Genomic DNA, 12,327 nt, shown 5'->3' with positions numbered 1-12,327 from the left:
AGACAAATCTGAGTTTCTACTGCTTTTCTACACCCAGGAGTCTGAGGGCTGCTGAGGTAATGTTTCTAGGAAAACCTGTTTCAATTTCAATATAAAACTGTAACGTGATTGTGATTCTCTAGCAACCTACATAGAAAATAGAAAATAGTTGTGAAATGTATTAGGAAATGCACTGATTCTGCTTGACATCTTATTTCCCAGGCTATGTAAGTAACGCGGTGTAATTAGTTGAAGATAGACTGTGGTATCATACTCAGCTATGACAGATTGATTGTATTTGGCTCCCATTAATAGCCTCCGCTGTATCTACATCTAGGTAATGAGACTTACAGCTGCTCCCTTGGAGAGATAGAATCTGATTCCCTAGCCCTTGACTCTGTTCTGGCCTTGGGATTCACGTTGACATAGAATGCGGAAAAGCTGGGTCTGCCAATAGGCTTCAAGACATCCAGCATGGATGACCCATAGCCTCATTACTCCCATTGTCCCAGCTGACAGACACTCAACTTCCAGACTCAGAGTTGCCAGAGGACCACAGAGACCACATGATGGAGCCCAGCCAAACAAGGGGAAATCTGCTGCTCCATCCAGCCTCCATTGCCCAACTGCTGAATCATAAGCTAAATAAAGGGTTATTGTTTTAAATCATTGCATTTCAGGTGGATTGTTATACAGCAATAGCTAATTGACAAAATAAGATTTAAGAAACTTTAAAATAATTTTACATAATACATTTTGTTAAAGGCATCAGGAGGATTCTTCTGAACAATAAAACTTTTGAGAACAATGCCAGCTAAAAATAGAGATTATGAATACTAATTATATTTTTCTCTATTGCAGCAGTTAGCCTCTGCTCTCTTATTGTAATATGATTATCAAATTAACTTTGTTCAGGCCCAAGACAAGAAGGTTTCTAAATGCCAATAATTTGGCTAGGGAGAAATGAGAACATTAAGGGGACATGATGAGTTTGTTCTTGTGTGACATGCTATTTATAAGCAAGGTGATTTTCAAGGAAGAGACAATGTGAATTTTTGTTTTGTTAAACAATAATCACAGAATTCTTCCCACCAATCCAAGGCTGCAAACAATGTTATTAAGACAATTAAGACAGGACACACGGACAAGTCACTGTGCTTCACCCCACAATCTGTGTGTGTATGGGTGTATGTGTATGTGAGTGGCTTTCCAGGCGTTTTTTTTTTGTTTGTTTGTTTTGTTTTGTTTTGTTTTTGGTATTAGTCTTGATAAACCTTGGGGGAGAAAGGCACAGGTAACCTACTTGATCTTTTCATGAAATTTATCAAACACACAAATTTATCAGAGCATGGGGTCTTCTTCCAGGCTCCCCTGTCTGAGTACCACTTTCTGCCAAGCTTTCCCCCAGGAGTAAGGAAGCTGGTTCCTTTGTTGGACATGTGTCTGGAGGAGACAAGAGAGCATAAGAAGCATAGTCACGCTGAAGTAGCTTTCGGTGAGAGGGCACCTTTCTCCAAGTTATATATTCTGAGTTCTGCCATTTTAATGGTATCTGTATATGTTTCTATCTTTGAAAGAAAATACTTGAGTTTTCATACAACATCTGAATCTCAAGGTTAGAAAATGGAAATAAAAAAATTAAACTCTGCTTTGAGTTTAAAAACCAGTTATTTGCTAAGTTCCTGAAATAGGCACTTTCTGTAAATAAAGAGGTCTCTGCTTCTGAGAATTGCATTGGTTTGTTGGCTAGGGGTGTGGTGGTTCTCCTTCCGTCTACTTCTGCCAGCCTCGTTCTCTATTTTCGCTAGAGTGGAGTCTGAGGGGAACAGCTGCTATGGACCACTGAGCCATGTAAATGGTTCACAGGCTCATGGGAGATATAGCATCCCATGTTAGAATTGAGCTGGTTTGGAAGTTAGCAGTCCCGGCTCTGATTCTTGCCTTGTTACCCTTTCCTGTGTGATCTCAGGTAAGACAGCAGTGAAGTCCTTGTTTCGCATAGAGAACAAGAAACGGAGTTGACAGTCTCTTCCATTCTTTTATACTTATTTATTATGGCAACCATGGGGTGATATTGGAAGACATGGCCACTCTATTCATGATTTTCATTTGTTTTATTTCAAGAGGTAAAATATTGGACTAAAGAAGTTTAAGATTGCTTCCCTCCCCGCCTCCACCTTCTTACCTGGCTTTTTCTTTTTGACAGGCAGAGTGGACAGTGAGAGAGAGAGAGACAGAGAGAAAGGTCTTCCTTTGCCGTTGGTTCACCCTCCAATGGCCGCCACGGCCGGCGCGCTGCGGCCGGCACACCACGCTGATGAGAAGGCAGGAGCCAGGTGCTTTCTCCTGGTCTCCCATGTGGGTGCAGGGCCCAAGCACTTGGGCCATCCCCCTCTGCACTCCCGGGCCACACCAGAGAGCTGGCCTGGAAGAGGGGCAACCGGGACAGAACCCGGCACCCTGACCGGGACTAGAACCTGGGGTGCTGGCGCTATAGGCGGAGGATTAGCCTATTGAGCCACGGCGCTGACCCTTACCTGGCTTTAATAACCACCTTTACAACCTGGGTTCAAAAAAGTTCTTAATTCCTTAGGGTCCCTATCAAGGTAATATTTGCAATTGAATGTTGGTTATGAAATAATTCAGAACAATTTCCATTTAATATGTTTAAAGTGAAATATTTTTGAAGCTTCACAGGATATACTTCAATTGTTGGTGGTTTCTTCACATGGATTTGGAATAATTCATGTGACTTACCAGTTACTGTACTCCTTATCCGAAGAGTCAGTATGTCTTTTTGCAATTCCATTAAGCTATTGTTGCTGAAATAGATTCCAGCACAAAAGTTCAGTCCAGGAGTTTTATTTTACCCTGTTTTACTGTTTTCTTTAAAGGAAAAGATTTCTGATCAACTTTGGCTAAGGCATAAACAATGATTTATGGGTTTCAGTTGACCCATTTGTTGTTTATCTAGGCAAAATGAGTTTTCTATTGATTGGATGTCTCCCTTGATTACATTTAATCATTGGAATGGGATCTGAGGATAGAAGAAATAAGGATGATGGAAAATGTATTTTTCCCCCCCTGGGAAAGCTTGGGAGAAAAGTATACTATACAAATGGCCCTCCCCATTTTTCATGGATAGCAAATTGTTTTAACACATCCTGAAATTTGTTATCAGATGTACCTTTGCTGGTGTAGTATGCTTACAATGATAGTAACTTATACAGGAAACTAACCCTTTGTGCTCTGTGTCATTTGGTTCTATTTTAAGCATATGATGATTGGGCAGAATAGTCAAATTCTTATATTTATTTGCACCACTCACTACATTCATATTCTAAAGTTCACAAATCTTGACTAAGGTAACCTAACAGATTATGAATGTGTGTTTATATTGAAGGTAAACTAGTTTATGAAAAATTTAAGAAAATTATGTGAGGATTTCAATATTTTTGTATTAAAAATCTTTCAATTCCATTTTAATGAACTTTTTGAAATCCTCTCCTTGACCATTATTCTTTAGTGTCTGATTCTTTCACTCAACATTGTAGTTGTGAGCTTCATCCATATCATCATAAGAGGTTGTTGATAATTCTCAGTGCTATGTAGTAGTCCATTATATGAATATACACTTCTCATTTATCCACTTCGCATCTGAGCAATTTCCACTCTGGGGCTATTATGAATAATGCTGCTAGGAATATTCTAACGTGTACCTTCTAGGAAACACCTGTACACATTTTTCTTGAGAATATGGCTAATTGTGGAATTGTTGTGTCAAGGGTATACATTTTTTTTTTTTTTGACAGGCAGAGTTAGACAGTGAGAGACAGAGACAGAGAGAAAGGTCTTCCTTTTCCGTTGGTTCACTCCCCAGATGGCCGCCACAGCTTGTGTGCTGCGCTGATCCAAAGCCAGGAGCCAGGTGCTTCCTCCTGGTCTCCCATGCGGATGCAGGGCCCAAGCACTTGGGCCATCCTCCACTGCCTTCCTGGGCCACAGCAGAGAGCTGGACTGGAAGAGGAGCAACCGGGACAGAATCCTGCGCCCCGACCAGGACTAGAACCCAGGTTGCCGGCACCGCAGGCGGAGGATTAGCCAAGTGAGCCGCGGCACCGTTCAGGGTATACATTTTTAAAAATTATAATGTTAGAGTTGGGTATGCAGAGTTTACTGAATCATAACAATAAGCACTAACTTTTTTGAGACCTAATATGTCATTTGAGAAAAATGAATAATATAAAGGAAAATAACATTTTTTATTCATTCGGGAATGAATACCAGGTCTTCAGAGCTAACATTGTCAGTTCTTATGTCTGAACAGCAGGATGTTGAAAGTGTGCTGACATGGCCATTTTCTGCCAGGCTGCTCCCAGCCCAGTGTTCTTGCCACGTAAACTCTCATAGCCTAAACTTTGAAAGTGTTACGGGAAGTGGCATCAGCTCTTTTGTGTTCTTTTCCGGCACCAGGTTGCTCATCCCTTCCTGTGCCCATTTGAGGCAATATACTGACAGTTGTCAAGATGAATCACGGCTCTTTCTCAGACACACAGACCAAGTCTGTGACTAATAGACAAATCCTCAGGACACGGGCTGAGCCACCGAGAGCCACCCTCTTCAGGCAAGTTCAGGCCTGGGATGCAACCTCTGACAGCCAGACGGGAAAGTAAGCATTGACAGAAGAGTTTTGTTTAATTGCTCCTCTGATGTTGAAGGCACATAGTTTTCGTGTATCTCTCTCAATTTTCTCCAAAGTTTGATATTATCTTCTTTATGACCCACTGTGTGTATGCCTGGTTATTTATGTGCTCGGAGTCTAGGGAGCGTGGGTGTGAATGGAAGCCTGAAGGGAGGTGTGAACACAAGGCCAATCCCACCGGTGATTGAGCATTGTCTTCTTCCTGCTTACCTTTCACTTTCTCCTGATTCCATACATTGTTTGCACAGATGTCATTGGATCAAAATGAAGGAATAGTTGGAAGCATTAAAAGGAAATGAGATATGAGTAGGGACAATATGAGGTGGTAGGGTTTGTATCTGCATGGATGTCTCAGGTCTCCTTAGCATTCCCAGGAAACCAATTTCCCGATCTTCCAGAGTTGCCTTCTCAGACATTACTCCAGAGTTGTGTGTGCAGGTGTGTTCATAGAATGTCAGCACCAGGCTTTTTGCGTCCAGCTACGTGCCACTGGTTCTGCTGCATTGCCATGGGACCAGTCCCATGCAATTACAAAAGAACATCCTGTGTTAGTTGGCTAGAGTGTTGTATGAGTTGGGTGAAATTTTGAATCCCTGCATTTGCCTTCTTCACTTTGCAACATCCTTCTGCCCTATCTCACTGTTCCTCAGAGAAAGTCTTGTTTGACGGGCAGAGAGTGGGGGCTTGCATCAACTTTAAGGGCCTGGACAATTTCATTCTCACTTACTGAAAGCACCATGTTTGTTGAAGAGAAACTTTCAGAGTGGGCTCTATTAAGCCCAGACAGTTTGATTTAACTTGTTTTTAATTGTATTGGGTTATTTTTTCTGGCACAGAGCCACCAAGAATTTTATTTGTTCATCCCCCAGGTAACCTCTATGTACTTTTACAATTTTGTACGTTGTATTCAGAATTCCAGTGCAGTGGGGCCAAACTTCTTTATCAGTATTTCTTTTACATCACTTGAAAGAGCCACTATTGGGGCCAGCACTGTGGTGTAGCAGGTAGAACTGCTGCCTGCAGTGCCAGCATCCCATATAGGCATTTGAGTCTTGGCTGCTCCACTTCTGATCCAGCTCTCTGCTGTGGCCTAGGAAGGCAGTGGAAGATGGCCCAAGTGCTTGGGCCCCTGCACCCACATGGGAAACCTGGAGAAAGCTCCTGGCTCCTGGCTTCAGATCGGCACAGCTCCAGCCATTGCGATCATCTGGGGAATGAACCAGCAGATGGAAGACCTCTCTCTCTGGCTCCCCCCACCCTGCCTCTGTCTCTCTGTAGCTCTGCCTTCAAGTAAATAAATAAATAAATCTTAAAAATAAAGAAAGTCAGTAATGGAAGGAATAACTCATGGTGGATTGGTGCAGGCAAGAATCCTCTTTATAAATCTATCATTTGTTCCTGGAGTCCAGAGTTAATTCCTACAGAATTGGATGGTCCAAAAAATAGTAGCCCCCATCCCTATGTAGGATACAGAAGCTCCTTGGTGAATGATGGGGTTACACCCTAAAAATACATCATAAGTTGAAAATGCATTTAATATACCTCACCTACCAAACATCCTAGCTTAGCTTAGCCTACTATAAATATGCTCAGAGCACTTGCATTAACCTACAGTTGGGCAATAACATCTAACACAAATATGTTTCATACTGCTTGTTGACTATTTCTTGTAATTTACTAAATACTCTACTCAAAAATAGAACATGAAGTCCCAAGTCAAGCCATCATAAGTTGGGGACCATCTGTAATTTATTCTTTGTCTCAAACTTCAGGCTATTATTACCTGATTGTTGTTACAAAGGGACCAACCACTAACTCTGGTGAGCAGTAAGGATAGAGGTAGGGAGAGAGGAGTTTGTAGTAGGGAAACAAACAGCATTAACCACCAGCACAGTGGTTTGCACATTGTGGTCCCTGTACCAGCAGCTTTAGCATCATTTGAAAACTTGTGACAGAGGCAAAACTACCGAATCAGAACCTTTGGGATTGTGCCCAGAAACTTGTGTTTTAACCAAAGACTTCCAGGCAAAGCTGAAAAAGCCTGCAATTTGAGATCAAATTGTCTCATGAAAGATTACTTTTGCCAACCTTGAATATTAAGACCAAAGACATAGAAAGGAGCTTCTCTCTCTCTCTCCCTCTCTCTCCTCCTCTTCTCTCCCCCCTCCCCTTCATCCCCACTCCTCCTCTCCCCCTCTTTCTTCATTTGCTTTTGGTTTTCAGTGGTGGTGATTTGTACTGCAAGGAAGATGATGTGTAAAGTAAACATGCATAAACTATGAGCTGCAATTTCCTTAAGCCCAGACTCTCTTTTCTCCAGGGTAAGGCTCATAGAAGAGCTACTGTGAAAGATAATTGGATATTGATCCCCTCACCTTGTATATATGAGAAAAGATGATTAAGTCCCTAATCTAAAGCTTGCAACCTGAATGCGTTTTAGACCAGCCTCAGTCTCTTGATTTTCTAAATAATTTCCAACTGTTTTTTTTTTTTTTAACTTTCATGCTTTCTTTGACACGGTTTCTTCCAAACACTGTTATAGTTTTCTTTCTTTTTTTTTTTTTTAATTTTCTTCTGTTCCTTTCTGGAAATTTCTCCCAGGGCATCTTTAATTATGGGCCTCTCTTGAGTATATATGACAACACAAAACTCTGGGTTACAAATGGAAAGAAGAGAATTTGGAGGAAGGGTTTCTTACCACTGCTATGTCAGCAAGTTGTGATAACTGTATACTGCAGAGCAAATAAAGGATCAAAGTACTCACTCCCAGAAACACCAAATCAATGTGTTGCTGAGGAGAAATCACGGAGCAACAAATTACCCTATGTTAATTTCCATGCCAAATTTATGAAAAGCTTGGCGACCACCCATCTAATTATTGGATAATCAACTCCATGTGTTGGTTGTGGTTATAGTTAATGTACGATAGTTTACTTACACCTGAAGTCATGTGTAAGCGTTTGTGGAATATGCTCTTATACCACTCAAGTAGGTTGTAATCTGGCTGCTCACTTCCCCAGCTTCTTTTCTCCTTAAAAAAGTTGAGAGTAGAAACTTCCAAAAAGAACCTTTGACAAAAAAAGAAGTTTATCCTCTTTGAGTATTAGATGCTGGGAAAATGCCAAAAATATAGTAAGAATAAATTGAAATTTTAAGAACTGAGTGAATATTTTAAAGTATGTATATATGTAGTCTAACATACATTTCTCTAATTGGTTATAGAACACTTTCTCAAGTATTTCTGGATGAAGGTGGTTAATTTTATCTGAAGTCATCAAGGTACACTGCAAAAGCAAATGTAATCACACAAGCTTGAGTCTTACCCTAACATTTTCTTTGAAAGAGGAAACCATGAAAGACCTTGAAAATCCTTCAAGAAAAGAAAGCAATGCAATTGTATGTTGGTGAGCAAGCACGGATTTTGTATTAACTGTTATTCTCTTCAGAACTTAAAAGTCTCATTTCCCTCTGAGGTCTTCAAAGGCACAGGCATAATGACAGGGACAGCACTGCTGGCTGAGGCTGAGTGGTGAGCTCTGGGATGGGGCTCTGCCCCACCCTTGCCTCACCTGCCATACCCAGCTGTCTTTACAATCCAGGAGGCCTTGTAGCACTGTGGTGTCTTTTCTCATTTGTCTGTTTCTCTTTTTTCTGCCAATTAGATCGAGCTTTTCATTAGGATGAAGGATTGGATCCTTTTATCGAATCCATCTGACAGGCTTTGGGCTCAGGTTTCATATGCACTTGACCAATATTAGTGTTAGTTCTTTCAGAAAGGTACTTTTCTTAAGTCATTTTATTGAAGTATAATTTCCATATAATAAAATGTTGGATATTAAGTATAAGGTTTGATGAGCGAGATTAATGTATATACAACTGTCTCATAAGTTAATACATATGACATTTTTATCAGTCCAGAAAGTTCTCTGCTATCCATTTGCACTGGCCCTCTCCCAGCCCTGCCTTAGGCAACCACTGATCTGATTTCTATCACTGTAGATTAACTTTGCCTATCCTAGAACCTCATACAAATGTAATCACACAGTGCAAACTTATGTGTGGCTTCTTTCACTCAACATAATGTGAACATCCAAACATATGCCCTAGACAAACAATTTCTTCGAAGAGAAAACCATGGGGGGCTTTGGAATTCTTTCAGGAAAAGAAGGCAATTCACCTGTTTTGTTGCACATATTAATATTTGCTCTTTTGCACTCCTGTGCAGTATTTTATTGTATTAATATATCCAATATCCTCTTGATGGACAGTTGGGTTGTTTGCAGGTTTTGGCTGTTATAGATTAAGTTTCTATAACCATTTATGTACAAGTCTTTTTCTGGACATATGTTTTGATTTCTTTTGAGTAAATGCCTAAGGGTGGAATTGCTTGGTCATGTTTAACTTTGTAAGTAACTGGCAATTGTTTTCCAGAGTGGTTATTCACAGAAAATGTATGAGGGTTCTAGTTGTTCCACATGTTTGCCAACACAAAGACATCAATCATAAGTCTTTTTAATTTTAGCTGTTCTTGTAGATTTAAGTGTCATCTCATTGTCGGACGGTTAATTCTTTTTTAAGTCTCCTATCCCCTTTTGGATTTCCTGGAGGGTAATTCTAACAAGAGGACTAATAATTTTATAAAGTTAAAATAGATATGTGGAACATCTCCCAGTGTGAAATAGATGGAGATTGCTGGTTCTTTTCCACAGCTCATTAACTACTGGTCAGCTCATTGCTTCTGTTTCCCCTCTGTCTTGGAAACTTAATACACCTGAACACTTCTTCTTTCAACATTTAAATTGCTTTAAAGAAGGTATTATATTAGTTTCTTATGGTTGCTACACAAATTACCACACACCTGGTGGTGTCACACAACAGAACCTTATTTTAACACAATTCTGGGGGCCAGAAGTCCAAAGTCTGCTTTTCTACGTCAAATGCAAAGCACCTACAGGTTGGATCCCTCTTGGAGGTGCTAGGGGAGGATCCATGCCTTACCTCTTCTAGCTACAGGTGACGGCAGGCATTTCTTGGTTTGTGGCCTCCTCATTCCAATCTCTCTTGTGTTTCCGTCGTCTCAAGTATGTAATAAGTCACCTTTGCCTTTCTACGAATGCTTGTGATTGTGTATTTAGGTCCTACCTGGCTAATCTAGGATAATCTCCTCAATCCCAACTATTATGATTTAATTATGTGTGCAAAGGTTCTTTTTCCAAATAAGGTAAAATTCAGATTCCAAGGTTAGGGCCTGATATATTGGGATGGGTGAGGTGGGGGATTTGTCAGCCTACCACAGGTTTTCAGCCTTTTATGCTAGCAGTGTTTAAAGCTGAGGTTCTTGATCCCTCTTGAAGAAGTGGAATAAAGGATGCTTGGGAAACTAAGAAAAGGACATCAATGCATGGATTCCATGACCAATTCCTGCAAGACCCTGTGAACTTCTGGAATCTATCTATGAATAACAGGAATAAGATCACATCATGAGGAGAAATGCAACCCACCCTCAGCTATATGACGGTGTATCATTGGTTCATAATTCTTCCTCCCCTTTAGCCCTTCTCATGCATTCCCTATAGATATTGTTTTCTTCTCTCTTGGAAGGTTAGGTTTGGTCATAAGATCTGAATTAGACAATGTAACTTAATCAGAAGTGATAGGATATCAGTTCAAAATCAGGGGAGGGGTCTTAAATGACAAGTTTTCATCAGTCCTCTGGTCTCTACCAGGGAGAGACCCTGATGCAAGAAATTATTTTTCCTTCTGCCTTAGCCCTCAGATAAAGATTTGTGGAGCAAACCTGAACCTGACCCAAAGCTAAGAGGTTGGCCGAGAGAAGGCCAGACACCTTCTTAATTAAGCTCATTTGAAGATTTGTGATCATAAATTAGACATCTGTTGTTATAAGTCACTTAGAGCTTTGGATTGTTTGTTTTGTAGCCTTGACACAGCAGAAGCTGGCTGACACATCATAATTGAATCGCTGTCTACTTTTCAGCTCTGAAATTTATATGGCATGATGTAGAGTGAAATCCCAGAATGTTCATTAGTTTTGTCTCTCTAAATCCCTAGACAAACAGTAAAGCAGGCAGATCCTTATTTTTTCTCTTTTGCTGCTTTTGGGAAATGAATCAAAATGCTTTCTAAACTGAAGATTCTCTAGTCCCAAAGAAAATGCCATATCGTGATACTCTAAAAGACTTTCAACATCAGATTGACGTATAACTTCAAAAAGTAAAATGACAAAATAAGCAGATTTCTTTTCACTTAAAAATGAGCCCCAAATTCACAATACCTAGAGACAAAAGAAGAGGAATGGAGCCTGCCAGATTTCAGGAGAAACTTTTAGTTTCCATTTAAATTTTTGTAGTTGCAGATTTTATAGTCACTTGAAGAAGAGATGGAATTTGGAGTAGGAGAAGTTTAGGGCTCATATCCTAGATTTGAACACTTAAAAAATATGCAACTACTATACTTCCCTCATAAATTCTACAATGTTGAGTATACCTTGATTTCATTCTTAGGCAGTTTCAATGTGTAAAATGCAAATATTTGTAACTGCACTGGTTTTAAGTTAATTATGATAAAAATTAACATAAAAACCTCAAATGCATAAACATAAAACATAGTATGTCTTTTCCCTAGATATCATCTGTTCATTACCTTCAATCAATCAATACTGGTTCTCTGTATGCACACTTTTCATCAAGATTGTTGATAACAAGCTACAATCAAGCTGTTAATCTAGAAAATTGCTTATAACCCCCAAATTTCTTTGTTTGAGATCTTAGACTTGTTTCCAATGTTAGAAAAGCAAAAGTATCAGAGATTTGCTGTTACTTTATTTTTTTTTTAAAGATTTATTTTAGTTACTTGAAAGAGTTACGGAGAGAGGTAGAGTCAGAGAGAGAAAAGTCTTCCATCTGTTGGTTCACTCCCCAAATGGCCACAATGACCAGAGCTGAGCTGATCCAAAGCCAGGAGCCAGGAGCTTCCTCTGGGTCTCCCATGTGGGTGCAGTGGCCCAAGCACCTGGGCCATTTTCTACTGCTTTCCCAGGCCATAACAGAGAGCTGGATTGGAAGTGCAGTAGCTGAGACTCGAACTGGTGCCCATATAGGATGCTGGCACTGCAGACCGGGGCCTTAACCCACTGCGCCACAGCACTGGCCCCTACTGTTACTTTAAATGAGTATCTTTCCTGATTTCAGTACTAGGGCCTCCCATTCTAAAATTAATAAATGATACTTAGGAGACAATATAAAGAAATGCTGATAGAAAAGTAACTCTAAAATTTGATGGTACTGATGACATTATAGGTTGAACATTGGTGAGCTGGGAGGATGGTGTGCCTTATTGATGACAGTTTGTGTATTTCTCTTTATGAGGTGGTTGGCAAGAACTGGATGTCTGCTATGCCAAGCTACCCTCACCTGTAAGAGTGAATGTCTGAACTTTGTTCAGCTGGATATATTTAAAGTCATTAAAATGTAACAGATACAAAAGTGGTTCTGTCCCATCCATTTAAAGTTTCCAACATAAATTACTACTTTGCATGTACACTTAGAGTCAGGTCTGCTTTGTGTCACTGCTAAATGAAAATGGAAAAATAAAGCCAGAGAAGATGTGAAAGTTCATTGATGTAGTAA

This window comes from Lepus europaeus, chromosome 10 (genome assembly GCF_033115175.1).
Source record: "Lepus europaeus isolate LE1 chromosome 10, mLepTim1.pri, whole genome shotgun sequence".
NCBI classification, from domain to species: domain Eukaryota; kingdom Metazoa; phylum Chordata; class Mammalia; order Lagomorpha; family Leporidae; genus Lepus; species Lepus europaeus.
Note: the sequence above shows the minus strand (reverse complement) of the source record.